This window comes from Abramis brama, assembly GCF_963993115.1.
Source record: "Abramis brama genome assembly, chromosome: 13".
NCBI lineage: Eukaryota > Metazoa > Chordata > Actinopteri > Cypriniformes > Leuciscidae > Abramis > Abramis brama.
In genome coordinates, this window is record NC_139975.1 from 10,652,658 (window position 1) to 10,658,868 (window position 6,211).

General features: G+C 35.9%; 1 long non-coding RNA gene across 1 annotated transcript in view; it reads left to right on the forward strand.

Annotated features, from left to right (window-relative positions):
* Positions 1 to 4,363: 4,363 nt before the first annotated feature.
* The window catches only part of LOC311095548, a 10,541-nt gene continuing 8,693 nt past the window's right edge, over positions 4,364 to 6,211 (forward strand). The window contains exons 1-2 of the long non-coding RNA XR_014608860.1: positions 4,364 to 4,434; positions 4,692 to 4,777. This is a non-coding gene — a long non-coding RNA (uncharacterized lncRNA). The remainder of the gene's footprint in view (positions 4,435 to 4,691; positions 4,778 to 6,211) is intronic.

Here is a 6,211-nt window from a genome sequence, read left to right on the forward strand (position 1 = left end):
ATTGGATTTGCCTGTCTTTGTCATATTGAAGGCAGACTTCTTTCTCTAAATCATTACTGGCTGTCATGGCCGATAACAAGGTGTTAATTCTGACAGTGACAGCGATCTCTGTTATGAAATTTGTTGAACTCAATCCAGCCAGGCACATCGAAAGCCAAAGCCTAAATACCACAGAGGAGGAATGTTAATTGAGGGCTGGATACATAGATAATTATTTCCATTATTAGATTTCTTTGTTGTGGGAAGACCTGACATAATTTATGAAAGATGTCCATACATTTGTTATGTCTATACATATACACACAATTATAATAATTATGTGTTAATATATATATACAGTATATATATATATATATATATAAAATAATCTATATATGAGATTATTCATTAAATAAGAAATACAACTTTCCAAAGCAGCTGCTGTGAATACAGCAGAGCCGAATAAAAATGTCAACTGAAAAAAATAAATCCATGATATTGAAGTAGCTATATATATTTCCTGCAATGCTCATATTGCTACATTGGGCTGGAAATAATCTATCACTCAAGTTGATCTCTTCTGAACATAGTTGTTTATCAGAGTGTTCTCTCATGCAGGCAGAGTGTTCATTAAAGTCATAAGTGTGGTGGAACAGGTTGGTCAAACGAGGCCGAGAGTTGGACTGATTTAATGAGTCTGCTGGCGAACGGTGAGATGAGTTATAGAGAGTCTGAACCTGAGCCGATTCATTTAGTGCCCACCGTCACTCATTTTAATAGGGAATTAAATTAGACTGACAGACAATAGGCATCACAAGAGAATGAGAATTATGTATGCCCATCTTGTTTCTCTCACAGGAAGCCAAATGACCAATAAATACTGGATTCAGGGGAAACCCAATATATTTTCTCTAAATGAGGACAATGTTTTTGGGAAAAAATTGTACTTCGGGCAGATGAGACCAACATGTATCGATCATTGGCTTTAATTATTGACTTTAGTTAATCGATTATATTAACTTGATGTGATTACGCCTGTGAATTAGCATGCCCACTTCCTGTTTGTAGAATATAATTAAAATGTTTGTTGTTGTAGAAAATTTTGCATTCATGTTTTTTTTTTTTTTTTTTTTTAATTGAGCTCAATCACATTACATGATTCAGTAAATCGGTTTATAGTTGTCATTTTGCAAATAAAGTATTTTTTTTTTTTTGCATTTTAAATCCAATTTTGTAAAAAAATAAATAAAAAAAATGCTGTAACCTTTGAAAAGTCTGAAAGAGATTAAAAATCACATCAGTAATTACTTGCATTCTATATAATACAGCAAAAGTAAGAGTAGTTTATTTCAATCCTCTGTTCCCGTATTCATGCTGAACTGCTGAACATAGCCTCAGTCTTATATGTTCTGCATAGCAATTTAGTCTGTTTCTGGATTATTGCACCATTCTTTTTGTATTTGGATGAATGTATTTTGGATGGATTAATCGGCTTTTGTCCGCTTAATATTATAATTTTGCCTGAACCATTTCACTAAGCCTCACACACATGGATCACACAAAAGCGCACAAGCTTCAATCATTACGAAAGCTTGACGAAACTCTTTAAAGTTGAGCAGACGAAAACATGTCTCCCTACAACTAGACAAAGCTGTTGTTGAACTGCTCGTGAAGTAACACTGGAAAAGCACAAAGCTAGAAAAGGTGTTTTTACTTGACTAAGCATCAGTTCACAGAAAAAGTTGCAAACATTGTTTGAGGTATTAACAATTCTTCTTGCTGCTGAGTGACTGCTGTTTCATGTTCATCTACAAACAAAGCTTCAATTCCAGCATCAGCAGAAGACGGGCTAGCCTGTGGCAAAGCCCACATCTCCACACAGGCTGGCAAGTTGAGCACAGAGTGAGATGGATTCGGGAGGCAATTAGGGATGACATTCAGGGGAGACGCTTGCTTGGCATCAAAGTCTAAATCCCCAGAAGGCAGCTGTTACTTAGAGAAAGGTTAAGAACCAGCTCCAGCTTGCTCCTTCCTACCTTCCTTTCTGCTCTTCCCTGGTGCTGATGAAAACTAATCCAAATACAAAGAAAAGACCACCACTGAATTTTCACATCCAGGCAACAAGAAATCATCCACCATTAAAACAAAACAAAACAATTATACTACTCTATGATTACGTGTATTTTTAGTTATCAGATGCATTTACGCATTTTATTAATGCTCCTCTGGATTTTTTTTTTCTTATACTTTAGCCTATATTCTTTTCAGTTCTTTTATCTTAAGCAGACAGAAAAATCTGTCCTTCTACTGGTCTGAATTGAGCATTGAGCTCATGGCGTTGAGTGGCATGTGATGGACAGATGAAGGGACCAACGGTTTTCTCTCAAAAAGACACATTTGATCGTGTCATGTTCACAAATGGAAGCTATGGCTAAAACGTCCTGTTGTGGACATGTCATGTGCATCATTTTTAAACCGACCCTGTCTGAGTATACTGCTACAAAACTGAAACATTTCCCCTGCCAGAAAGTCAAGCAATCATAATCATGTACTCTACACCAACCATTCACCACTGTCTGAGATGAATAACAATAGCTCTAGAGGACTTGAAGATTAATAATTCAATCGGAATGAAAATATTTGATGTAAACACCTAATTTGTAAAGAAAAAAAGTTTCTATTCTGGATCTATAATTTCTATCAAATTAAAAGAGCAGCTGATCTCAATCCATTAAATGGAAGAATAATCTTAAATAAACTTCTGAATCTTTGTGTACATCTGCAGTGTGGTGCAACACATATTTTTAGATATGTTAGAAAGTCAAATGCTGCAGTTACACACTGGGGTCTCACGCTGGGTTTTCAAACTTCAGCTTTCTCAGTCGCTTTCTGCGACAAGACCTCTGACAGCGCTCAAAAGTGTCTCGCTGTTATGGGAGCGCTGACACTAAATGCCGCTTTTAGCGTGCACTGAAGCTCTGTTTAGAGTAGATGTAATGCAATATTACCAATGTACTATGTAAATATTTCATCAGACTACAGGGTATTTAAACAGTTGATTTAAAATGTGCTATTTGATTGAATTTAATTCAGAAAAATAAAAACCTGTACAGGTAAACATTTCAACAAGTCAATGTCGATTATTGGTGTGAGTAGAGACATTCAGACTATGAGGACCATTTTGATAAGGCAATGAGACAAATGGGGGTGAAAAGACACGATTAATAGAGAAGAACAGCCACTTGCCTTTTTTGATTTTAGTCTTTTGTAAGTGTACTGTCCTGCAACAGAAATGATTAAATGCAAGTTTTTCAGATGAAATAATTCAATCAGAGAATAATCTTTGGAGGTAAAAAAAGATGATTGTGTGCGAACTGGACAACTTACTGAGAGTTTTGTAGGATGTTGTATATAAAGACTATATTTAGATTATTACAGAGATATGCTATTAAAAAAAAGCTTAGCACATAGAAAGTCATTTTCTTAATTCATTTAGGTGCAAGTGAAAAGAGAAGGATACTACATTTATTATTAAAATATACTTGTTAAAGGTATTTGGTTTGTGAATTAATTAATTCTTTTGAATCTTCTGAATTTTTTGAATACATTGATTGATTCAGTTCACAAAATGTATCTGAAAAATTAATTCCCAAACCATCCAATCTGGAATCCCCAATCCCTTTGTAGTATAAAAGAAAGTAATTCAGGTTTGAGTAAATTATTATTATTATTTTTTTTTTTTACATTTTTCAGGTGAAGTAATCCTGTAAACACTGACATTTGCCATAATTTTAGGACCAGTTGAATTTCCCCCCACCTTGCTACACTTAAGTGATTTTAAATGAAAATAGAAATTCATATCTAAAATGCAGAAATTGTTTGCATTCAGACACATATTGGCCAAGACACATAATCTTCTTGTTTTGTGCAGTTCTACAATCACCTGCAAGATTCTGAAATTAGATTCCCCTTAAAATTCACATCAAGCTGCATCATTATAGAAACAATAAGATGAATATGAGGACTGAATGTTAATGCGTCTTACATGGCTAAACCCAAAGTGAAGTGCATTAGGATTTTTTTAAATGGTTACTGAGCATGTAATAAGAGGAAACCTCTGATAGCAGAAATACTCGAATTCCCCATTAGTATGTAAAGGCGTGTTATTTCTCATCTAATAACAATAATTCATGCCTGCACAAAACCCATAGCCAAATTATGAATATAAGCACAGTGTATACACTAAAAAATGCTGGGTTATTTTTTAAACCCAAATGCTGGGTTGAGCATTTTGACTATGTTGCTGGGTTATTTTTTTATGACCCAGCATTTGGGTTTGTTTTGGAAACTTTGACCCAGCGCTTACCTCCTCGCGAGTCGCGCGCTTTTGTCCACACTGTTCAAATCACTACGTCAACAGGAGGACGAGAGGTTCAAGCAGGAGCGAGCGTAAAGGTGAGCAACCCTGTTTTATTACAACTTTCCTAATGTTAAGTAACGTTAGTCAAAGAAGTCAGAAAGTCAACAAGAAGTTATGTTGAAATGAACTATGAATTATTGACGACGTCGACGTCTGTCGAACTAGCGACCGTTATGCTAACGTTACGTTACACATAACATTCATTATTTTTACACGGTCTGTAATCAGTTATTCCACTTATAACACGGTCACAATGTCTAAGTACAGTAGTTGGTGTCTGTTTTATCTCCAGAAATGTTGCGGGTTACTTGATTCGGCGGTGTTGGATGGATGCAGTGTAACGTCATTGGCTAGTGGCTGGATATGCTAAAAGAAGCTGTAAGTCTAACGTTACCTATTATTTAACTGTTTTTGTTAGTCATTTTCGAAAGGTAGCTTTACATAAAATATTGAATTATGCTGCAGTATGTTCTCTGTGTTTGTTGACAATTTGGCTAAGCATTTCTGCAGAAAACAGTGATGTCATCGTCCAGCTCAGTACAATTCTTATCAAAAACTGTCATTGTTCATTTGAAGTCAGTTCAGTGTTGCTTCAGTTACGTTCAGAAACTATGTAAAGATAATCAAAGTAGTTACTGAAGTACAATTTGGTCTTAAACCGGCTCTGAAAAAGAGTCATTCAGTTCAGTTCAGTTCTCATCTGATATTGTCAGTGCAATAGGCTAGGTGCACGTGGCCGCCATTTTGGATTTCGGATCAGCGAGTGTGCGGTTAGACACTTCCGGTTTCGCATTACGCCCAGTGCAGGGAGCCAGAGAAAGCCGAAATTTATCTTTTATAGTTGTTTATAGAATCAATTATCACTTAAAATACTACTAAGATCCATATTACTATCACACGAGCCAATGGCAATTAAATTAACGGATGCATAGTCAGATTAATGAATGAAATACTGTTCACGAACAGAAGATTGTATTTGACTCATATACGCATACGCAATGACAGTTATGCCTACTGTAAATATAGAGTTACAACTACGATTAGAGTTGTTTGCATAAAATGCACCGTGAACATTCACACGTTCGTCCTGTGATAGGCTACAATCACTGTCTATGGCTATACAATTCGCTCCGTGCACGGCGACCGTTCGAACTTGAGTGTGTTGGCCAGCACTTCCAGTGACAGCGAGAGCGAGAGGCAACAGCGACCGAGTTCCATTACCACAGAGATATTTTTTTTCACAATGAGTATTCGAGAGAGGTGACTTGCCTTTCAGACGGTGACAGCCTCAGCACTTCATCGCTGTGTGCCGTTTTGTACCATTTCTTCACGTTACAACAGAGAAGTCAGCTTTCATGCCCGTTGATGCTGCGGTAAGTGGATACCGGAGGGAGGACTTCAACCCGACCAAATTTTTAAATGCATATAATTTTCAGTGTATTTCACCTGTGCGTTTATGCTTTCTATTACTGCATTTATTTTGTGCAAGTGAGATGAGTAAAGATCTGTTTCATAAATAATAATAATCTGTCTGGTGTTTATAAGCAACACATACAGTACTACGTGTAAAATATACACAAACTTACCTATATTAAATTGTTTGTGGTACCTACAGTAAAAAATGTAAATGTAAAATATGTGATGAAAATATTGATCGAGCAATTGATGTAAATAAGTAAAAATCCATGCAGAATTGAGAAAATAGTATTTATGGATAAATTGTAGCCTATCACAGGGCAAACATGTGAATGTTCACGGTGCATTTTATGCAAACAACTCTAATCGGAGTTGTAACTCTATATTTACAGTAGG